General features: G+C 53.5%; 1 long non-coding RNA gene across 1 annotated transcript; it reads right to left on the reverse strand.

The window, feature by feature from the left end:
- Positions 1–9,383: 9,383 nt before the first annotated feature.
- LOC120233576 lies at positions 9,384–11,635 on the reverse strand. Its single transcript, XR_005528850.1, has 4 exons — positions 11,579–11,635; positions 10,440–10,498; positions 10,160–10,279; positions 9,384–9,847 (listed from the first exon to the last, which is right to left on the reverse strand). It is a non-coding gene; the product is annotated as an uncharacterized LOC120233576 (long non-coding RNA).
- Between the last annotated feature and the right edge of the window lie 12,670 nt (positions 11,636–24,305).

Genomic DNA, 24,305 nt, shown 5'->3' on the forward strand with positions numbered 1-24,305 from the left:
CTCACACATCAATGTGAGCGCACGTGCACACGCGCGCGTGCACACACACGTGTGTCCCCTACACAGACCCGGTCACCCTTCCCCTTGCCTCACATACAGTGTGTGCACACAGGCTTTTGGCTGAGACTTTCAACAGTAACCATGTGCCTCACCCCATGACACCCCCAGCCTCTCCCCTGGGAACCCCTACCCCCCTCACTAAGGGTGGCAGCCCTGGGCCCCAGCCTTTATGCAAATGCCAAACCCCAGCTCGCTCCATCTTTTCTCTCCTCTCTAATTGACTGTTTTCCCTCCTTGCCGGGACTGCGGGAGCCCCCGGTCGGCATTCACAAGGGCTCCCCCCCCCACTGCCCAGCCCCTCCAGCCCAGGCTCCCGGCTCTTTTAATCTAGTTACTTTTCCATCAACACACTGAGAGAAAGACACAAAGGGGCATAATCGTATCTGTGGCTGTTGATGTTCAATTAACCACATAACCTTTAGGCTCTCTCTCTCTTTCTGTCTCTCTCTCCCCCTCCCTGCACCCCACCCTCTATTTCAAGACGGCTGACCCTTGGGGCCTGACTCAGGCTGTGGGCGCTCAACACCCCACATCAAAAACTTGGGCCCCTGGCGTCTGGGGGAGATGCCCCCACTCTTAAGGGAGATCAGCCACCAACCCCAAACGCCAAGTCCACTCCCCATCTGGCCCCTACCTGCCCTTGGCCCTTGGGCCCCTGCGATCACCCATCCACCCTGCGGCCCACTCCCGGGCCTGGAGCGAGGGGTGCCTCTGGGGGCGAGCACCCTGCAAATCTCCGCTCTCTGGCCCTTGTCTGGGGCCAGCTGCTGTCATTTGCCGGGCGTTCCGCTTTCTCCACTGTACCATGCTAATTTTTCGAGGGACAATTTTTCGACAATGAGTCCTCCAGCCCGAACAGAAACCCTTTATGGGGCCGGCCCCAGGGAGGCCGCGGCGCTGCCAAGGCAAACAAAGGCTCATTGCTGCTGCGGGACATGCCTGCGCCTTTCAGGCCGGTTCGCCGAGCGCGCCGCCTCCAGCCCGCGCCGAGATAGCACCTGGTCCGCCGCCTCCTGGCGCCTGATCAAGATATCAATCACCGCGCGGGAGCAGGGGGGCGCGCGGCGCGGAAGGCTCCAGAAGCCGGCATGTGCAGGTAGCCGGGCGGCCAGGCGGCCAGGGCTGCTTGGCAGGGAGTGCGGGGGTCTGGGGGAAAAAAAAAATCAAGCCCCAAAGCTGAAGCACTTAATTAGGCTGATATCATCCCGCACAAATGTTCCTGCGAGAGGAAGGCTTCTGGGCACCGAAATTATTTTGTGATTAAAAGTGAAAACGAAGGAGAAATTATTCCGCCCTCTGAAGAGCTTGGAGGGATGGGCGAGGCGGCAGGAGGCTCCGGGGCAGGGGACGAGCCTAGCGTGGCTGGACTCGGCCAAGCTCCCCACCCCGCTGCCCACCCCCGAACACCATCGGTTTTTGCACTCGGCCTGTCCACACTGCCCAGGACGGGTGCGGATTGCAAAGGGTGCCAGGAAATGTCCGAGGCCGTCAGATAGGTCGGGTCTTTGATCCTCACACCAAGCCTGGGAAGCGATGCCCGCTATCATCACCCTATATGGTAGATGGAGAAAATGATCTCAGAGCGGCGGCATCTCGTCCAAAGTCCTACAGCGGGTCAGTGGCGAGTGGGGAGTGGCAGGAGACCCATCCTGCCAAAGGCTCTTTCTTGCTCCTGGAGGCCGCGCTGCCAGGTGGATGCCGGACAGTCACCCTCTGTTCTCTGACTGTGGCTCAGGCTGGGGAACTGCAGCCCAGCTCCAGAGAGGAGGACCCTGGGGGTGGGGCTTGCTCCGGCCACGCCTCCTCAGTGAAGGCCTCAACCAATCCCGGCCCTGCAAATCACACAGCCCTGCTGGCCCGGGCCGCACTGGCACTGGTTCCTGGCACCACTTCTATGAGAGGCATGTTGCGGTGACCGAGAGCCTGGTTCAGGTCCTGCTTCAGCCGTGCGACCTCGAATAAACAGCCTAAACTTCTGTGCCTGGTGTCCTCACCCCTCACTGTGACATGGGACGATGGTAGTCCCTTCCGCCTCTTGGTCTCCTTTAAGGACGGAATGGGCTTGTTTTGCATGTCAAGCTCAGCCCAGGCTGGCGCTGGGTGTGCTCAGAAAACCCCACGTGTAGGGCGGGATGGGCCAGCAGGCTTTGGTGACGTCACACTGATACGATTCTGCAAAGCTGGCCAAGAGCTGTGCCCAGACTTCTCAACGGCCCTCCTCTCTCCAAGCCATGTTAGTGCTTCCCTGGGACACGTCCTCACCTTGCCAGGATCCAGCACCAAAGGCCCCCAACAGGGGGCGCCTGACCTGATCCAGCCCTATTGGGTTATCCCTTTTGATTGGTTGATGCCATGCTGTACTGATGTTAACTATTTTGACCATTACCCCTGATTATCTATGGAATCAAAGATTTCACTGTTGACAAAGATATATATAAATAACGTTGGAACTCGGGCTCTAGGCAGTGTCCTGTCCAATCAACCAATTATTCATTCATGACCTAAGTAACTCACTTGGAGAGCTATTTATTATCGATGCATTGAAGCATCGATTTCTGTGCGAATTCCTTCATATGCTCGGTTGTTAATTATGCTACGATCATTCCACCCACTTATACCAGTCCCCTTTCATGGGCCTGAGCACACCGGGCAGGCTAGGGGGCCCTCTTGTGAGGAGCCTGTGGTCGGCTGTGGGGGCTCGAGTTGGTGCACTTTCTCTAAAGCAAGAGCAAAAGCAGGTAATTGCCAGGAGAGAAGTTCCGGGTGTTCAAGGAGAGGGGTCAGGTGGCTTCATTAGGAGGGGGCCTCCGAGCTGAACTGTGAAGGATGGACAGGACCATGGCACTGGGGTCACTGGCAGCGTTTGAGCAAGGGACGTAGAGACAGTTATGCATTTTGGACAGAGTTATTTGTCAGCGACGTGAAAGATGAATCCAGGAAGTCAGGGGCTGGCTGCAGGGACTGCCGCTAGACTTCTGGATCTTGGACAGAGAACAAACCTGCATTCTAACTTGACTCCTTACTTAGCCAGCTGGGGGGACTCAGACAAGTCACTGAGCCCCTCAGCTGTAAAATGGGGACAACAAACCTGTTTCATCCAGTTGCTGTGACAATTCCATGAATACTCCAACTCTGTACTTTGTCATAAAGCACGTGCTCAAGCAAGGGGCAGTTAACGCGGCTACGCTGTGGAAATAGGGACTGGAGAACAGAGGACGAAGGCGAGAGACACTTTGGGGTTGAATCAGTAGATCGGAGGCGGCTAGGGTAAGGGCAGACTCTGTGGTGACCGTGATCTCAGGATGGGGAGATGGGGAGTGGCATTCTCTGAAACAAGGACACTCAAGGACAGACAGGTTTGGACAGTGAGTTAGCTTGCTGTGACAAATTACTCCAAAAATTGTGGCTTAAAGCAACAATCGGTACTTACTATTGCTCACAGTTTCTGTGGGTTGGAGATTCGGGAGTATCTTAGCTTGAGGTCTCTCAGGGGGTTATATCAAGATGGCACTGGGGGTGTGGCTCCCAGCTTCCAGCTCCAGAGGCTGAAAGACTGGCTGCAAGGCGGCTCGCTCACACAGCTGACAGGGCAGTGCCAGCTATTGGCAAGTGGCCTCGGCTCCTCCCGTGTGGACCTCTCCACTCGTGCTGCTTGAGTGTCTCCCCACCGTGGAGGCTGGTTTCCCTCAGAAGCAGACCTAGGAATCTTCCCCACTCTCTGCTGGTGTTGCGGACCACCTTGGATTCGACATGAGAGGAGACCGCACAGAGCAGGAATCCAGGACGCCATCTTGGAGGCTGCCCACCACAGACGGTTCATGGCGTCAGTTTTTGACACAGCCCTTGAGGTACTGGTGGGGGGCCCAGCCAGGGAAGATCAGCAGGCCGTTAGCAATGCCTGAAAACAATAAAACCACCATGCCTGTTGCAAGTACTCCCGTTGCTGCTACTTCTTCTAAAACGACCTCTCCTTTTTGGGCCCCATTATGGGCCTGGGGCCGCGGTGAGCACTCTGTGCGCACGCCCTCTTATTTCATCCTCAGAGCACCTTGTGGGGCAAGATTAGTGTCCTGTTTGCTAAACAAGGGAACCGAGGCTCAGCTCTGCCTTTCTGGCTCGGGTTCACACAGTGAGAAGGGCAGAGCTGTGAGCAGGATATCGGGCTCCCTTCCTTTGCCACCTTCGAATCACTTTGGTCCAGGCCGGACAAAGCCTTGGCAGCCCTCTGGTTTGCCCAGCCTCTCCGGCAGCTTGGAGGCCGCCTCTGGGTGTTGGACCCCCCTTCCCCACCCCCGGTCAGCATTCCCTTCTCAGAGGCACGGACTCCGAGAGAGGTTAGAGCCCCTGGTCGTGACCTCCACCACGAGGACTCCGAGAGGGGCCTGCAGACCTCAAATGCTGGCCTGTTAATTCTGCTTCAGGACTGTTCCCAAGGCTCTTTGATGGTGCCAGGCCTCCTAAAGGGTCCAAGGGGACACCCTACCTTTCTGAGACCTTTCTCCAAAGCTGAGAATTTGGGAGGGGGCGGGGTTGTGTCCCTGCACACCCCCACCAGGTCATCTGCTCCCCATCCTGCTGGCCGAAGTGTCCATTCCCACCTGGGCAATAGGCCACCGTCTCTCCCAAGCAGGCAGTTAGCCAATGCAGGGGTCTGGGTGCAGCCCTCAGGAAAGTATGCGTTTCGTTACCTTAGTCTGGCTATGAACCTCATTTAAAGACACCCAGGCTGGGGCGCCTGGGGGGCTCAGTTGGTTAAGTGTCTGACTTTGGCTCAGGTCATGACCTTACAGCTTGAGTTCCAGCCCCTCGTCAAGCTCTGTGCTGATAGCTCGGAGCCTGGATCCTCCTTCCGATTCTGTGTCTCCCTCTCTGCCCCTCCCCCTGCTCACGTTCTGTCTGTTTCTCTCTCAAAAATAAACAAACATGAAAAAAAAATCTAAAACTATAATGAAGTCATCAAGGCAGACACCAGCCTCACAAGATGGTTAGGAGAATCAGTGCCAGGATGACAGTGGCTTTAGTAGGAAAATGCAGTGCTGGGCAGTGTCAGGAGTGGCTGGGAATCCGGGCTGGCGTGGAGACCCGGGCGGGAGGGGTCCTTCTCTTCCGGCAAGGCCGCAAATGTGCCGAGGCTCGCTTTCAAACTCCTGTGAGAAAGAGCTTGATGGGTCCAGTGTGGGTCAGGTGCGCTCTCTGAGACCAATCAGCTATGGCTGTAAGAACACTTCTTGCAGCCCTGGGGTGCCTGTGTGTGCGCTCACATGCACGCGTGCTCACGCATGTGTGTGTATGTGTGTACAGGGGTGAGCGAATTCCCAAAGAAGTCACCACGAACTAGGCTTCCATCCCCCACAAGTGTCCACGAGAGCAGGGGTAGTACCCCTGGTCCACAAAGGGTCCGACTGTGAATAGCTGAGTCTCTGCAGTCCGCATGTCTCCGTGGTGATGACTCACCTCTGCTCTTGTAGTGCCTGGGCAGCCGCAGGCAGCAGATGGAGACCAAAAAGAACGAGAGAGACCATGTCCCAATAAAACGTTGCTTTCAAAACAGGCAGAGGGCCAGATTTGGCCTGGGAGCCCTAGTTTAACAATCCCTGAATTGTCCCATGTTTGTTTTTAACTTTTCATTTCCTGTTTGTCGTGGATCTGAAGCTGCATCCCTTGCCCCCGGCTCCCCTGTCCCCCCTCCCTGGTCCCCTGTAAAGAAGGACCTGCTGTCCAGATGCAGGGAGGGTGGCTAACACACGGAGCCCACCTTGGCTTCCTCAGGGACAGCGTCAGCTGCACGGAGCCACCTCATCTGAGGTCAGGGAGGGACCAGGCAACAGGGTGCTTGGTTGGACAGGAAGGCTTGGTTGTTTGGGCCCTGAGCCTCCCACTTCTTGGCCCAAGGCTTTGAGGGGCCCGTGCCACAGTTGGAAGTCCACCTCTGTCCAGTTTTATTGTTCGAATCATACGTGCATACCTTGGAGAAAACAATTGTTAAAGACACCCCAAACTTGTAACATCACATGAGTATGTTACAAGCAATAGATGCTCTGAGGGCCTGGGGGCTGAAGTCTCTGCAGGCTGAAGCGGTGAAGTCTGGCTTCCCAGAAGAGGAAACAGGGCTGCGACTCAAGGGTCCTTAATGAGTGAATATGCTGAGTGGTGCAATGCGCAGGTGCTGAGTCAGGTGCTGGGGCGGGGGGGTGGCTTGCTGAGGGAGGCAGCTTGCTGGGGGCGGGCGGCTTGCTAAGAGGCGGTTTGCAGTGGGTGAGCCGCATGCCTTGTGGGATGGCCACATGGGCAGAGGCTGCTATGGGGAAGTGTTCACCTGAAGGAATGGGCTGTTAGGAGAGGGACACAGGTCCAGTGCTCAGGGGACAGGGAAGGCTGGTCCCCCAGCAGGGGTGCCTTGGGCTTGGGGCTGGGAGGGGCCTGGGGATGACTCCGCCCACTCTGGGGACTCTGTCATTCTTCATGCCTAATAGCATCTCTGTGCCTCCAGTTCTGTGTCACCGTGAGGGTCTGGGGAAGGAACACAGGAAACCCAGCCCCCCCCCCACCCTCCACCATTCCTGTCATTCAGTCACAGAGTCTTCCCCTGGGTGCTGTGCCGGGGCCTTCCAGGGAACCGGCTGTGGCCATGCTCCCTGAGAAGCCATGGTCCAGGGAGGGACACACCCACATACTTCCCAGGGACGCTGTCACAGGAGCCGCGGCCGGGACCCAAACCAGGTGCCTGGGAGGGAGGGCCTTCTGGAAGTGAAGGAGCGGCATGGAAGCAAGCATGGGATTGTCACAGGCAGACCGGCTCGATGTGGGCCCTGACAAGGAACGGAGAGCACTTCTGGGTGGGAGCCTGGGTGAGGGCTCTTGGGGCGGGGGCACAGGGCAGATGGCCTTGTGAAGGTGCCCAAGTTACTGAGCGTTCTACATGTCACAGGGACAGGTGGGGTCCTACCCAGGCTCAATAAGGAGCCACAGTGGCGGTGTGTGATATTTCATCACGCCCACTTTGTGACTGAGGAAGGTGAAGTCCAGAGAGAAGCTTCAGGCTGCACAGCCAGTCAGCAGCCAGGCCGGCTTTGCCCTGAGGTGTGGGGGCCCCTCTCCCTCACCTCTGTGCCAGTCGGCGCTCTGAACCCCGGAGCCTGGGGCTCTCTGAGCATCGCCCTCCAGTCCCAGGGACAGGGACATTCTGCCCTTGCCCCAAACCCTCCAGGCTCAGACCCACCTGAGAGCCCAGGACGTCTGCTTCCAAGATGGCCATACCTGTCCTGTCTCCATTTACTCACACACCAGCTCCAACCGTGCAGCCCATGGGGGGACGGGGTGGGGACCTTTGGCAATAATCAGTCATTCACCAGAGTGCTCCTCAGTGCAGGTGTGTGACAGGCCATGGATCCCCTGGAGGCGAGGACAGACACACGGGCCGAAAAGCCTCATGTGCGGAGACCCCTTGACCCTGATAATTCTCTCCCTAAAACTGACCCTAAGAGTCCTAAGTGCAGTCAGGAACCCCTAGTCTGTGCTGGGGGGTGCCCACTGAGCAGGGGTATCCCCTTTCAAATGAGCAAAAAAAAATTTTAAAAATGAATTTAATACTTCAAACGAGGCATAAGGCATCAAGGCAAACCCAGGACTTTGCCAGATGTCTTCACCCCTATTTTATTGCTTGTATTTATTATTGCGTCTTGTAGGGTGGGGGGAGGGGCGGGCGAGGGCACCCAAGGTTGCCAGGGCTCAGGGGAGTCTTAATCTGCTCTTGGGGGGGTGGATCATGAGAATACAGCCACAGGGGACTGTGTCAAATAAGGAAACAATTAGAAACAACTGCAGTGTCCAGCGATAGGGGGGTGGGTCCCCTAAATCAGGGCATGTAGTGTGGCTGTGCCCTGGGTGTTGTTAGCAAACCTGAGGGGTTTTAATGGTCTGGAGACAGAGTGGCCTATAGACCTACACGCCAGCTCAGCAGATATAAAACAGGGCTCAACAGAATCCACCTTTTTATTTTTTATTTATTTATTTTTTAACTATAAAGGCAAAGAAAAGCCTGGAAGGAAGTATTCCAGAATGGAAGAAGTACACATCTGTAGCTAGAGGAATCGGGATTACAGGTGACATTTATTTTAAATTATTTTAATTGTGTTGTTGTGTGTTTCTCAATGTTTCCATAACGGATACAAATTACTCCAGTAATCAGTTAAAACCCTCAGTGGTTTGTGGAAAGCATTGGCCCAGCCCTTGCCGAGCTCTTCGGGGCTCCGTTGGGAGCAGGTGGAGCGGCTCGGTGGGGCGCTGGGAGGGGCCTCCTGCCCCGAAACAGAACCACCCAAAACTCTGGCTCTGAACAGCCCATCAGGATGCGAGTGCCCACCGATAGGGTGGAATCCCAGGCTATGAAGGGCCCCGCATGGAAACTGCCCTGATTGGTTGTGAAGACCCAACTGGCGGGGTCCACCACCCGCTTCCTGCCGGAGCATGCACCCAGGGAGGCTCTGCACGCCACGCTGGGCCCTCCCACCGCCCAGGTCCACCCCTGTGCACCCCTGGTGGGCACGGCCCCAGGCCCAGGCTGAGGTCCGGAGGACACGGGGCCCCTCCTGAGCAAGCAGCCTGCCCAAGGCCTCGAAGCTGGGTGAGGATTGCTGAGAGGACGAGCCACTCATCCCCACCCCTGGACACCCACCCTCATCTTCCCTGAAGCCTCAGAGTGTCTAGGAGTGACCATGTTGACGCCATCATGTTTAGTGTTTACTGAGGGCCATCCCGAGGGCCCTGAGTGGGGAGTGCGACACACTGCAGACCAGTATGTGAAAGAAGGCACTTACAGAGGGTGACAGAGGGTGAGGGGAGGCCAGTTCCCTGGGAATCAGGGTGTGCTTCCCAGAAGAGGTGACATTCAGAGCTTGCAGACTCTTGAGACAGTCAGATTGGCAGATTGGCGGACTGATGCATTTTTATTCGCATTGGTAACAACGGTGGAATAGGAGGCACTCTGTCTAAAGGATGAAGGTAAGATTTGGGAGGTAGTGGGACCACTAGGGTAGATATTCCAGAACACTCCCTGGGCATGGGACTTCCTGCCCTGCGCCTTGGATGTGGCGCCCCTCCCCTGGCCTCACCCCCTGGGACCCACCCCTCCATCCCTGGGCCCAGGCTGCCTGCCCATGGGTATCTGCCAGGGAAGGGACAGCAGCCCCAAGCCGACTCCTTGTCCCCACATCTGCCCTGGCTTCGGTCTGAAGTCCCTGGTGCAGGAAGATAGCAGAAGAAAGGAGCTACATTTAATTCAAGTTGAGAGAGAGAATATTTATTGCATATGTGCTATATGCCCATTGTTGTTGCAGGCAATACGTAGAGTTCAGGGCAATACTTTAATCAGAGAAACTGCAGATCGTGTCAGACTATGTGTACTCTGCGGACGGATTATGTGTGTGCCGGGGTCCGTGTCTGATACGTGTTATGAATGGCATGGAGAGCTTCCTGAAGGAGGTGGGCTTGAAGACTGAGATGACTGGGAAAGGCAGGGGGCGGCTTGGTAAGGCAGGCAGGGCGGTGGAGGCTGAATGTGAGGCCAGGAGGCAGATGGCGGCAGGTGGGAGCAGGCCCTGCATGAGGCCAGTCGCTCTGGGAAGGATGAGGGCTCTGGAGCCAGGCAGCTCTGCCCCTGATCAGCTCTGTAACCCTGGGCCGGATTCCAAGCATCTCTGAGCTACAGTTCACTCATGCATATAGCTTGGAGCAGAGCCCTCCCCTGTGGGAACGTCGGGTTGAAGGGTCTGGAACTGGACTCAGAGACCTGTAAGGTTGCCGTGTGGGTCAGTACGACCTGGGATAAGCGTTTCACCTCCCAGGGGCGTGTTCCAGGAGGGAAAGAGCAGAATTTCCACATACCCCTGACACCCTCATTCAGACACGGCCATGCACACTGGCCACGGCCTCCCCTTCCTTCCTCTCCCTTCCCCACCCTTCTTCCCTCCAGGAGCAGAGGGGACATATGCAGGAACAAACGCTGAGCCCCAGTCCCTCCGTCACTCACTGTCCCATCAGGATGCTGCTCTCAGCCTAAAGAGACCCCCGAGGGGCCTAGGGGGCTCCTAGCACACGTTACCACGTTCAGCCCCCCAAATGGGCCAGATGATCTCTTGTGGTTCCTCTTGCATGGGTGCATTCCAGCTGGTATGCTGCTGTTTGATTTCTAGCTTATAAAGTATTGTCTGAGTTTCCTCGTCTGTAAAATAAGGGTGGTAATGCTTATTTCGGTTCTAGGAGTCGGAACACCGGCTTGCAGCAGTTTGCCATCCAGGGGGTGCCCTGGGGACTCTTTGTGCCTGTGCAGATGCGGGGCAGACTCCGGTCAGAGGCTGGAAGGAGAGGTGGGACCCCAGTACCTGGCATCTAAGGAGAGGTGCAGAAGATGTGGGCCCAACAGACAGTCCAGGGGCTGGATCTGTGGCCATGTGGAGAGAGAGGCAGAGACAGAGGCTGGGGTGCTCGGGGAGACTCCGGGCTGCTGAGGGAGCCCAGGGGACATGTCTGGCCCCCAACATAGATCCTGGCAAACCGGGAGAGATGAGACAAGGACCTGAGTGGGCATGTTGCTGAACAAGGGCAGTGGGGGGGGGGGGGGGGCGGGGGCCTTGCAGCCATGTAGAGGGTGCTCAGAGCCACTCTGCCTTCACCGTCCACGCCAACCTGGGGTCGCCAGTGAGACTGGATGGGGGGGCGACGAGGTGATGCGAACAGCAGCTCCTGTTTCTCCAAATCTGCTGGGTTCTGAAATGTGTGAAGTCTCTGGGAAAATACTCCAGGCTTCACCACACGTCTTGGGACTGTGCTGGGCCCGACCGGGGGCCATCAGGCAGTGGCCCGCCTGACAGCAGTGGCAGCAGGGATCTGAACAACACATTCCGGCCTCTTGGGGGCAAGAGGGTGAAGAATGAGATGCGGGAGGACAGTAGGGGAAACAGGGCGGCTCGACAGAGCTCCGATGGGCCTGGCCCTGGCTGGCTGAAGGGTAAGGAAGGAAAGGTCCCATCCAACAGTTATATTTTAGAACCAATGGAAACATCTGGATCATTGGTCCAACCCTTTCAGGAATCCACAGAGTGGGGGGGACTGGCCTAAGGCCACAGCAGAAGACAGGGAGAATGACATCTAGGGTATGGTGGCTGGAATTGGGCTGGAAATGATCCTCTGTGCCCTGGTGGCTTCCTAATGGTGGCCCTAAAAGGCTGTGGGCCTGTCTGTGTGGTCAAAAATGAGACCCTGGTGGAGAGCAGCCTGGGAGCAGCCCCATCAGGAAGAGGGGGAGCCTCCTTCCCTTGACTCTTACCTCCCAAGTAAGTGGTAGGTCCTCCCCGAAGCAGAGGATGTTGTCAGGGTGCTGAATCCAGCCTGTCACTGGGAGGCCAGCCCCCTCCTCGCCCCGCCCCCAGCCTGTGCCCAGTGCCCAGCGGCCACTGCCTCCATCCCCGCCTTCCCCGTGAGGGAGCCATATTGGATGTGGAAGCCCCAGGCCCGCTCACACCTTCAGATGACTGCAGTCCTGCTGCCACCTGGGCCGGAGCTAAGGAACAGACCTGAGCCAGAGCAGCCTAGCTGAGCCACTCCTGAATTCCTGTCCCTCAGAAACCATGTGAGGTAATAAATGTTTATTGTTGTTTTAGCTACCAAGTTTGGTGGGAATTTGTTATGCAATAACAGAGAAGAGCACAATGGCTGAAGGAGGGGTGTGGTTCAGTTGAGGCACAGAGGAGGCAGGCCTTGGTCAGGCATGTCCTTGTGGGCCAGGTGAAGTGGATGGGCTCAAACTCAAACCTAAAGCCCTGGGGAGCTCTGGATGGGGGTGGGGTGGGGTTGTCAAGCAGAGGCGAGGCACAGTGCAGCTTCACAAAGGGCACTCTGGGGTGTGTGGGATGGACAGAGATCTGGGTAGGCACAAGGAGGCAGGCAGAGACAGCAATTAAGAGGGTCCAGGTAGGAGACCTCCAGGCCTGGTCCAGGGGTGAGGGGTACATGCCCATAGAGAGAAGAGGATCCGCGAGAGAAATCGAGGGGTAAAGGAAGGTGATGGGGGCATGGTGACTTGGACTCGGGGAGTCAAGGGGAAGATGGGGTCAGTGCTGAAGCCTCTGCTCCTGCTTGGGGCATAAACACGGGGCCCCACTGAGCGAGCCTGGGAGCCAGGGGGTGAGGCAGATCTCTGGGGATGACGATAAGTTCAGGAGTCTGAAGGAGGGCCGTTGGGGGCCATCCAGGGGTTAGGTGGGGTGCAAGTCTGGAGCTGAAGAGTGAGGACAGAGCTGCCTTATGGCCTTGAGGTGTTGAGCATCCAGGTTGCCCCAGAACAGGCATCGACCAGAGAAGGGAGGGTGGCTATGAGGCCTAGGGAAAGCCTGAGCACTGGAGGCCTCATGGAATAAGGGGAGGGGTCTCCATGAGTAGAGGTGGGAGTGCCATGTTGGAGGCCACTCAAGGGGCAAGTCAATGAGGATTACAAAGTGCCCAACAGGACTAGAGACCAGAGGGTCACGGGCGCCTTGGCCAGAGCCATTTTGGTGGATTGGGTTTGGGAACAGGAAGAAATCAGGCCAAATGGTTTGAGAAATGAGCAAAAAGTGAGGAAGTGGATACCTGGGGTGTAGCTCCTCTGTCAAGAAGGGAGGAGAGAGACAGGGCAGGAAGTTTCTGTGTCCTTACAACATGGTGGCTGGCTTTCCCCAGAGGGAGCAATCTTGCATTTGCACATGCCGTTCCCTTTCCCTGGAGTGAACTTTTTGTGCTCTCCCTACATTATCCAGCTAACCCTTGTTCATCCTTCTCTGTTTATCTCAGGTCTCTGTTGAAATGACACCTCCTTACAGAGGCTCCTATAACTGCATCTCTGGACCCCATCCCTTCAGAGCAACCACTGAGAATGCTACACAAAAAGATATACTCAAAATCACTACAGACAAGTCAAAATGGAATTTTAAAAATGCTCAAGTAGCCCACAGGAAGGAAGAAAACAGAAAACAGAAAAAAGAAACACGGAGTACAAACAGAAAACAAAAAAATAAAATGGCAGACTGACACCTTAAGTATCAACCACTACATTAAATATAAAAGATCTAAACTATGCCAATTAACTGACAGAGATGGGCAGAGTTGACTATAAAACACAACCCAACTATATGTTGTCTATAAGAGATCCCCTTCGAATATAGTGATATAGATAAGTAGAAAAGAAAAGGAAAGGATGAAAAGGATGAATCACGATATCATTAATCAAAGGAAAGCAGAAGTGTATAGCAGACTTCAGAGCAAAGAAAGTTATTGGAGACAAGGAGGGACATTATGTAATGATAAAAAGGTCAATCCATCAAGAAGACATAGCAAACCTAAATGTGGATGCACCAAACAACAGAGCTACAAAATATGTGAAGTGAAAAATGATAGAACTGAAAGAAGTAGATAAATCTACAAATGTAATTGGAGAGTCCAACACACTTCTCAGTTGATGACTAGACAGCAAATCAGCAAGGATACAGGATAACTCAACACCATCAGACACCTGGATCTGACCCGTTGAACACTTGACCCAACAACAGCAGAATACACACTCAAGTGCCCACAGAACATATATCAATATAGATCACAGCCTGGACCATAAGAAAACCTCAGTAAATATAAAAGAATTGAAATCCTACAGAGTGTTTTCTCTGACCCCAATGGAATCAAACTAGAAATAACTAGAAACTAGAAAGTAATCCATGAGCCAAAGGGGAAGTGTTAAAAAAATCTTGAAAAGTGTTGGCAGTTGGGGAGGGGGGGTGCCTGGCTGGCTCAGTGGGTAGAACATGTAACTGTTGATCTCAAGGTTGTGACTTTGAGTCCCATGTTGGGCATAGAGATTACTTTAAAAAATCTTTTTTAAAAAGAGGAGGAGATGTTAAGGGGGGGAATACAAGTCCCGGCTTCCCTCTGGCACCACCCAGTAAGGTAATGAGGCTCCACATCACAGCTTGAGTGGATATCTACGCTCCCATGTGGCTTCTGGTGGCAGGGGTAGGGCAAGGCCATTTTTTCCCCCTGTGGCATTTCACTGGGTGGTTACTAACTAAAAATTTTCTGTCTTAATAAACCCTCAAATACTTGGTTGTATGATTTTCAGCAGGGGTGCCATTCAATGGGACCTTCAACAATTGGTGTTGGGAAAACTGGATGTCCACACATACATACATATATTTACATATATGTATATACAGATATATACAAGAGCAAAGTTGGAATCTTACACCACATGTAGGAACTAAATCCAAATGGATATCAAAGACCTAAATATAAGAACTGAAACTATAAAACTCGTACAGGAAAACAGTGGGGAATCTTCATGACATTGGATTTATCAATGGTTTCTCAGCCAGGACACCTGACAACAAAAGATGAGATAACATCTCACACCTATTAAGACAACTGCTATTTACTTATTTATTTTTTTAAATGTTTATTTTTGAGAGAGAGACAGAGCACAAGTGGGGGAGGGGCAGAGAGATAGAGGGAGACACAGAATCGGAAGCAGGCTCCAGGCTCTGTGCTATCAACACAGAGCCTGACACGAGTCTCAGATTCACGAACTGCAAAATTGTGACTTGAGCTGAAGTTGGACACCAACTCAGTTAACCAACTAAGCCACCCAGGTGCCCCAGGACAACTGTTATTTTTTTAAAAAACCCAAAACCAACCAACCAAACAAACAAAAAGCAGAAAATAAGCGTTGGTGAGGTTGTGGAGAAATTGGAGCCTTGTGCTTTGCTGGTGGGAATGTAAAATGGTGCATTTGCCATGAGGGATAGGGTCTTCTCAAAAAATTAAAAGTGGAATTACCATACGATCCAGCAATTTCACTTCTGGGGGTATACGTACAAGAACTGAAATCAGGGTCTTAAAAAGGTATTTGTACACCTCTAGTCATAGCAGCATTATTTACAATAGCCAAAACATGGGCTCACCCCGAGTCCACTGATAGTTGTAGAATACATCTAAAATGTGGCATTTATAAACACACACAACAGGATAGTATTCAGCCTTAAAAAGGAAAGATGTTACACCAAGTGAAATAAACCAGTCACAAAAAGACAAATACCGCAGGATTCCATTTCTGTGAGGTCCCTAAAGCTGTCAAATTCAGAGAGACAGAACATGGAATGATAGTGGTCAGGGCTGAGGGCAGCAGGAATGAGAAGCTGTTTAATGGGGACAGAGTTCCAGTTTTGCAAGATGAAAAGAGCCCTGGGGAAAGACGGCGATAGTGTTTGCCCAGCAGTGTGAAAGCGCTTGATGCCATCAAACTGTAAAAATGGTTACGATGGTAAAGTTTTGGGTTGGTAGACTTTACCGCAGTTAAAAAAAAAAAAAGTTTTCTGTCTTGCTAGACTGCCCCCTTTCTTTGTCGTGTGGTCAGAGAGAGCAGGCTTTTGCTGGGACATTTTTTTGTTTGTTCGTGTCTGTTGGTGTTTCTTGTGGTCTGAATCTGGTATATATGAAGCAAAAGAAAAATAAAAAAATAAAACCCAGCCAGCTCACCACGGTGTGGCTCTTCGTGTCCCAATCCCCTAGCCTGCTGGCCTTCTCTCCACTTTTCAGAGTTCCTCTTATGCTTGTTTTATATGTGATGTTCAAGGTTATTCGTTGTACTTAGCATGTGGATTAGGGGAAAGTGCATCTGCTCCATCTTTCCAGAAGCAGGAGTCTTGGTCTGCTGTATTTGTGTTGTTTCTTCGGGTAATGCTGGTACTCACCAAGGATGGACTACGGAAGTCATCTCTGAGTCCCAAGTTCCCGAGGGCGTGGACTGGGGGCTTCCTTGCTTACAGTGAACCTCTGAGCTGAGCACAGTTGGTCCTGAGCAGTCCTCATGTAAGGCCCCAAACCTTGTTGGGCCCTCCAGGCAGTCTCTGCCCATCCTCCGTGGCATATACCTTCAGTGCTCACTCTTTCGGCCACTCATTTCCTCTTCTCTTGATTCTCTTCAGCAAGAGTTCAGAGTCACCCCCTGAGGTCTCTGGAAGGTTCCTAAAAACTCTTGAAAGGTCAAGTGCACAGCAGCGAAGCTCCCTTTTCCTCCTTCCCCCAAACCAGCCTCCCCATGCCCTAGCCTTCAGTTTGGTCGTGCTCCTTTCTTCTGAGTCCTCCTGGGCCCTGTTCAGGCTCTCGTGCTTCTTGACACACACATAACAGCATCCAGCAGGAGGAAGGCACAGCACTGCTCCAGGTTCGGTCCTTCACGAAGCTCTGGGGAGGGGAGCGGCAGCTCCGTGGGGCCGTCTACACGCCAGGACTTCAGAGGGGTCTCACTGAGTCTCCCCAGTTCTTCAAAGATAGGAGTCATTGGTGCCAATTCACAGAGGCAGAAATGGAGGCTCACGGGAGTTAAGTAATCTACATACCATCACATAGGGGGTGAGCAGCAGGGTCAGGACCAGGAGCCACACGTGGCTTGACTCTGGAGCCCAAGCTCTTTTGGCCTTGTCTTGGAAGGACCCAAAACCTCACCCCAAAAGCCCGAGTGTCAAACCATCATCTGACCCCACGGACCATGCATGGAGCCGGATCTGACCTACGTCCTCTTGGCTGTGACCCCTCTTGTGCCCAGTTCAGGCAACAGGTGGGGACCACGTGACCTGAAACACGAGGAGGAAGGAGCAAGCAATCAGCTGACATCAGATTCTCCGAGGGGCTTATGAGTCTGAAATGCCCACTTGGATTCAGAGTTAGAACCGCCCTTCCTTCTACAAAGCAATTAAGCCGCTTCGGAGAGAAACGGCTTTGTTTGGCCCTTGGATACCATTCCTGAGAAATGATGGTAGCAGATAATGTACATGCAGCAAACCTCACGTCTCAGCCGTGCGGCTGGCTTTGGACGTGGTCCAAGAACTGGTGTGCTGTTGGTCTCTAGTTCCCGTCCCAGCCAGTCCCGGCTGCCTTGGGTGAGGCTTTTGGCTGGGCCGGATTTTTGGGACCTGATTTAACACATACCGAGGGGTTTGAGTCTTCTGTGAAAAAAGAGAAACATTTTCCTGGATTTTAGGAACAGTCAGCATCCTAAGAGACTAACAAGGACATTCCAGGCCCCTTGGGTGCCTGTAGGCGGGGTCTGGGGGATAAGCCTGCTGCTGCCTCGCCCATTTTACAGATGCAAAAGTGGAGGCAAAGAGCAACTTCAAAGTAACCGTGACTTCATGAAGTACTTCCCGAATTAAGGTCCTTCTCAGTGTGAACTGTGCACTCAGCAGAGTAGCCAGAACAGAGGTAGTCACGGCCGGGCACTTAACAATAAATCCCGATTGAGTGAATAAAGGAAGAATTTTTCATTTCTTCCCTGTGATGGACTTGTATTTGATGCCATTTACTTCAATTGCCCACTTAGCACAGGGATCCCTTTTATAACGCCCCTGGTGGGTGGTCCTCCACCTTGAATACCCCCAGGAATGGGGAATTCACTCCCTCCAGAGACAGCTCTTTCCACCTGTGGACAGCCCTAATCTCAGGAAGGACAGGAGTTCATTATTCTGCGCTGAGCTTGGCCTCCCTGGGCTGAGTAATTACTGGCTCTGGTTTTACCCTTTGCTGGGCTCAAGCTTCTCCCATTTCTACTGCTCTGTGTTTAAAAAAGCAGAAGAGGTCTGCTCCTTCTCCAGGTTTTCTCATTTGGGGATTTCGGGGAAGCTGGCCTAGATGCTGGAGTCTGAGATCCAGCCATGGGGTGATAACTGAAGGCAGGGCTGCGTACGTTCAGTCTGAGGAAGATATGTTGGTAGCGAAGTGAGGGTATTAAGTTGGGAGCCCTCAGTTATTTCCAAGGCTCTGCAGATACAAATGAAGAAATAACAGCCATAATAGCAAATCATTACTGTGGTGCTGGGCACTGAGCTAAAAGCTTTCCCTATACCATCTCATTTCTGTCCCATTAATAATCCTCTGTAGTGACTCTTAGCCCATTTTACAGATAAGGGAACTGAGGCCCAGGAAGGTGAAATCACACGGGCAGAGATCACTCAGCTCGTCAGTGGAGCTGCTGGCACGCAAACCCCAGTTGGTCCGACTGGAGCCCTGCCTCTCCCCTCACACACGCATGGGGGCCGCACGGCGCTGGGGGGCCAGAATACAGCTCACGGGTAGAAGCCGCAGGAAGACAGGCAAATGTCTGGTTAATTGCAGCACTTTCTAGAAGTCACAGATCTCGGGCCCATGGAGTCAGCTGCCTCGTAAGGTGGAAGGCACCAACGTGACAGTAGGATCCAAGAGGATCCACATCACAGAAAAGCCTTTGGACCATGTTTATCCAGATGGATCCAATTAAAAACAGACCCGTAGGGCAACCTTTTTTTTTTTTTTTTTTTTTTTTAATTTATTTCTAGGAGAGAGAGAGACAGCGTGAGCAGGGGAGGGTCAGAGAGAGAGGGAGTCACAGACTGAAACAGGCTCCAGGCTCTGAGCTGGCAGTCAGCACAGAGCCCGACGCGGGGCTCGTACCCAGGAACCGCGAGATCATGACCTAAGCGAAAGTCGGACGCTTAACAGACTAAGCCACCCAGGCGCCCCAATGTTTATTTATTTTTGAGAGAGTTAGAGCCAGATCATAGCAGGGGAGGGGCAAAGAGAGAGGGTGACACAGAATTGGAAGCAGGTTCAAGGCTCTGAGCTGTCAGCACAGATCAGGCGCAGGGCTCAAACCCATGAACCATGAGATCACGACATGACCTGAAGTTGGACGCTTAACTGACTGAGCCACCCAGGTGCCCCCAAAAATATTACATTAAAAGATTATCTTGATTACTGAGTTTTTTGGCACCTTCTTAAATTTTGTGCCTGAGATGAGTGCCTCACTTGCCTTACCTTAATCCTGGCCTTGTCCAGTGGGATTATACTGGAAATTACTGAATAGATGGTCAGAGACTTGAGAGAATTAGTGGGAAAATAGAGCCAACGTGAACTCAGGTAAAGTTACAAATTTTGCCTAAAATTAGAAGATTAGAGGACACAAACGATAGAGTTTCTAGGAAAGGTTTTTAGTTGAGTAGTTTTCAAGTCNCCCCCCCCCGCCCCTCTCTCTGGGTCCCCGGGGACTGGCTCTGGATCCTGGAACCAGCCTCCAGTTTCCCTCCTGCTGGTGAATATTAGGCTCAGGATCATTTGAGAGCCGGTGCCTGGTGGGGAGCGGGAGACTGAACACGTGTCAGGTCCACTGCTGCCCTCAAGAAACCCAGCTGAGGTCCAGGCGGCGCCTGGGCTCGCCCTCGAGGCAGTTTTGTGGTTGGTGGACGCCTGCTCCATCAGGCTGGAGCTCTGGGCCTTTTTCCACCCGGCCTTCTTCCAGCTCTTCCTGTACTTGAGAGCAATTAGATTATTCTATGCTGTGGTCCTGTCCCCTGCGGGCTGAAGAGTGACCTGGCATCACAGAGCACGGAGGACGCGTCTCCACCGGGGACAGGCCAACGGCAGGGGCGTCTGGGAGAGGGAGGCCTGAAGGTGGACAGGACCTGATGGTGGCAGCGAAATCGGGTACAGCCCCAGTCCCCGCTCACCCAGGACCTCTCCATCCAGGAGACCCAGGCAGGGCGGGGCTGGGGTGGGGAGGCCCCATGGGGACCCCTTCACAGGCTGGGATGCTGAGTCACGTGCCTGATGCGAGGCTACTGGTGAGTGAAGGACAGGCTCGGGACCGCATCCAGACAGAGTGCCCTTATGCGTGTGGTCTCCTCACCTCAGGACAGTGCTCTCTCTTCCCCTGGCCCGAGTCTGCCTGCAGCATAGCCACTGGGCCCAGGGTACCGGCTCCCACCGCCTCACGGGGACCTCTGGGCGTCAGGGGTGGGCGCGGGGTTCAAGCAGCCCCGTCCTTCCCGGAAGGGCTGCTCACCCTTCCCCATCTGCTCCCCCTAAACGGAGACCGTGCTCTGCCCAGATGTCCCTCCTGTCTGAGGGGAGGGGCCCGGAGAGCACCTTATGTCTTGTTTGATGGACCAAACAACTGCAGCCCAGAGAGGGCAAGTGGCTTTCCTGGGACCACAGAGCCTGTCTGGAACCCAGGCATCCTGATCCCCAGGCACACCCGCGCTTGTGACTGCGGTTGCCCCACTTTTCTTCTTCCAAAGATGATGCCTTGTCACATAAATGTCAGAGGGACCAGGCACAACCATGACCCCAGTCTGTTTAAATATTCCAAGCATCTGTACAACTGAACAGTTTGTTGGTGGGGACGGGTGCGGCTCGGCTCCCAGGTGCCCCCCGCTGTCCACCAGAGAGGCACCTGGTCTAGAAGTCACGTGCCTCCACCCCCCCACCCCCGCCCCGCGCAATTCGCTTGCCTCTCGCCGCTACCCGGCTCTGAAGAGTGAGCCAGTTAGACTAGAGGCCCTGCTTTCCTTGCAGCCACCACCCTCTGGAAGGCCAGGAGCGGTCTTCTGTTTTTGGGCGACGCTGCGGTTGGCCTCAGTTTCCCCATCTGTGACCGTGGCTCCAAGCCTGGCTTGTGGGGGTCATCAAGGGACCCACAGGGAGAGGCAAGCGCAGAGAGGGCTCTGAAGGAAAGTCGGCAATTGTCCGAGCTCTTTGTCCCCCGCTTAAACTGCAGCAGGCGACCTGCGCGACAGCCAGGGCCTCTCATTTCCTTTGAGTAAGCGCTCTGCCTTCGAGAGGGAGCCACTGACCTCAAAGGCCGGCCCACAAAGGGGCCCTGACATCGTTGGGAACAATGTCCCCTGTTTACCTGACAGATTGTCCGCTTTCTTTTCATCTCTGAGGAAAAGAGCTCCCGCTGGGAGCCGCTAATCCCAGAGTAAACAGATGACCTCGTGGTGCTTTTCTTCCGGAGGTGGGGTGCGGAGCAAGCGCCCCAACTGTGCAAACACATCCTGGAGGCCTCGTGCGCCCGCGGGGGCGGGGCCCTGGAGCCCGGGCGGGAGGAGCCCCTCCCGGAGCCCGCCCTCTTTCTCCCTTTGTGGTTTCCTATTGAATGGAGAGAAGCTCAAAGGCAAGGGGCAAGAAAGGTCAAAGCCAATTTGCTGGGCCAAGCGTGGGGGAGGAGAGAAGGGGCCAGAGGGGGCGTTTTGGGAGGCCTGACCTTCACCTGGATACAACCCCTGTGGCCTGTCCCCAGTTCTTTTGTGGACACTGTCCCTGGCAGAGCTGGCTCTGTGTCCCGGCCACTCCTTTCCTGGCTATTGGCAGAGGCCAGCAGCTGTGCCTCTGTGAGCCTCAGTTTCCCCATCTGGAAAGCAGGGATGAAGACGGCCGCTCTCCACAAGTGGCAGTGACTTAACGATTAGAGACAGCGAGAAGGCTGGGTCTGGAAGCTGGGACCAGGTGCCTGCAGAGTGCCGACGGAGTTCAGGGAGAGGGTAGGCAGGGTCAGGACAAAGGCACTCAGCTGGGAATGAATAGCGCTAGCTTGTATGCGAAACAGAAGATAAAAAAGCCTCTGAAATATCGTCTCACACAGTGGGGTTTTCTCTGGGAGGGAACCCAGATTCTCCCACTTCCTGGTGGTGTGACCTTGGGAGGGCTATTTGGCCCTTCTGTCCTTTGGTGTCCTCCTTTATAAATAGGTATACAAGTCATATATCAAAGGGCTCTCCTGAAATGAAAAGAACCTGGCACAGAGTAGATGCTCAATAAACATGAGTTTCCAGGACTCAGCAAGGGCAGGCTTTATTCCCTGCAAGGAGCCTGCAAGCAGGGAGGGAATCTGGATGAGTTACAGCCTCATGGGATGGGAGCCCCATCATGCCTTATTTGGATGCCACCAGAGGCAGCCCATTCCCTGGGTAGTGGGAGCTGGGTGGGGTTGACCCTCCCACAGGGGGAGCCCTGAGTGCCCAGCGGCTGCCTTCCCAGCCACCCTCCCTTGGCTGTGCCTCCAGGCCTTGTATGCCTCATCTCGGCATTCAGGGCTTCTGTGAGGCGCAGCCCCTCTTTAGGGTAGAGAAGGGGAGAGGTGCTTTGGTGAAGCAGGTGGTGTTTCCCGGGGTTCCTCAGCTTTCCTTCTCAGAGGGAAAGAAGGAAGGAGAAGGGAAGACAGGGGAGGGATGTAATATTTGGCAAACATCTTAAGGCAAGCTTAGAGGTATCAGGAGCTTTGGCTTCAAGGAACACCAAACTCAATCTACTGTAGCTTAATGGAGGTTTATTTTTCTAACTTATTAAGAATTCTGGACATAGGTGGTTGCTGGTCTTGGTTAACTGCTGGCGATGCCAACAGAGACTGGTCTCTTTCCAGCTTTCAGCGTGGTACCCTTAGCATGTAAGAACTGACTCGTCTCCTCAAGGTGGCAATATGGCTGCCTCAGCTCCATCGGGAAAGTAGGTCTCCCACGAGTTCCCAGCTGGCCCCTCATCGGCCCGAAGTGAGTCACATGGCTGCTCCTGGAAGCAAGGGATGGCGGGAATGCAAATTCCTGAATGTGCTTCCCCCTGCCTCCAACAGGAGGAGGCGGGGGTGGGTGGGCTGCGTGGGTCAAAGGGACGGTGTCTAACCATCCAATCAGTTTCCTGCCATAGGAGATAGTGCTACTCACATCCCAGTCTCACCTGTGGCAGGCCAGTGCCCAGGGCAGCGAAATGCTTACCCAATGAGCACTTTGATTAATTTCCTTTGACATCCTGGGCCAGAAACCGAAGATGCAGAGATAAAAGCCACTCCCTTGCCTTTCAGAGACAGAAGGAGAACAGTAATAGTAATATTAACAGTATAATGGCTAAAATTCACTGACCATGTACCAAGTGCCAAGCGCTTGCGGGGCACTTTCTAGACTTTCTCTGGGCGCTCACTCACTCCAACCTCAACCAACAGGCATGATTCTACCTGTTACGGAAGAAACTGAGGCTCAGTGAGGCCCACAACGCAGGTCCGTGTTACACACAGTAGTGGATAGAAGAGCCCAGGTATAAACCAGGCTCTAGGGTCTCCCATGGGAAGAGGGTGCTGCCCTTCCTGGGGAGACCTTGGGAAGTTTCTGGAGGTGGGGAGATGTGTTAGGGCCTGGGAGCACCAGGTGGAGTTCACAGTCAGACAGGGTGGGAAGATGTCCAGGGGGAGGGAATACATTGGAAGTGACGTCAACAAGATCTGAGGCACCACCAGGGTCTGTCCACCCACACTTGCCCAGAAATTCTTTTCTTTGAAAGAAGCGTTGAAAATAAAAATTCTACTTCTGAAATCAATGAGTGACATGAAGAATCAAAGAAATGCAATTCATTTATAAAGCTGTCAAAGATGAAAAGAAAACACCTTAACGCTTGATGCTGGTGTTGCTGCAGTGAAATAGGTACTGTTTGCACCAGCTGGTGGGAAGATGAATTGCTGTAAACCTGTAGAAAAGCAGCTTGAAAACTATTCTTTAAAATGTGCTGATCTTTTGGCTTGCTTTTTAGAAATACATCCTAAAGAGATGAAGATAAAAGCAGACAGATACCTGTGCAAGGCAGATCATTGATTGAAATACAGTGTTGTGTTTGCTCCTGTGTGTTTTCCCTCTGAGTGTCCCGGGCTTGTAGCCAGACCCCCCCCTCTCCCCCCCAGACTCCCTAGCCCTGGTGGCATATGTAGGAGCCAATCAGAAGCTGCTTGAAGAGAACATTATTTCCTGTTTTTCTGTTTTGTTTGTTTTGTTTTTGTGGAAAAGAAAGATCAAGAGAGAAAACACACAGGCAGTCCAAGGAAGAGTTCCTCCCAGTAAAGGGGAGGAGTTGAAAGAATGAAAGAAGGAAGGGGGGAGGTTCTTCACGAGGGGCCTCATGTCCCAGAGGTGAGATATCATAGCCACCCCAGGACATGGCTGTGATTTCCCAAAGCTCACTGTCCGGAAAGACTGGAGTCACGGTCATACCCCAGGGTCCTGAGCTTCCAACCTGGCATACAGCAGCAGCCACTGGATACCAAAGAGCATGCCCTCTGGGAGACCCCAGGACCTTTGCATGGTCCTAGCAGACAGCGAGACCTCAAAATGACTGAGGCTGATTTTCCTCGATCGGGCCTCGAGTGGAATTTAAAAGAACCCGAATGTGACATCCTCACCTTTCTACATTCATGAGAAAAAAATGTTTTTTAAAGGCAATTGAGTATAAGTATCTTATTTCGATTTTTTTAAACTATCAGTTAAATATTTTCCATAGAAAGATACCAAAGTCCCCTGCCCTACGTTCCCTGACCTCCGGGCACATACCTTTACTATTGCACCAACCTTGCTGGGAGCGTCATTACCTATATTTAGTGC

Source organism: Hyaena hyaena, unplaced genomic scaffold, assembly GCF_003009895.1.
Source record: "Hyaena hyaena isolate Hyena2069 unplaced genomic scaffold, ASM300989v1 scaffold_91, whole genome shotgun sequence".
Classification (NCBI taxonomy): domain Eukaryota; kingdom Metazoa; phylum Chordata; class Mammalia; order Carnivora; family Hyaenidae; genus Hyaena; species Hyaena hyaena.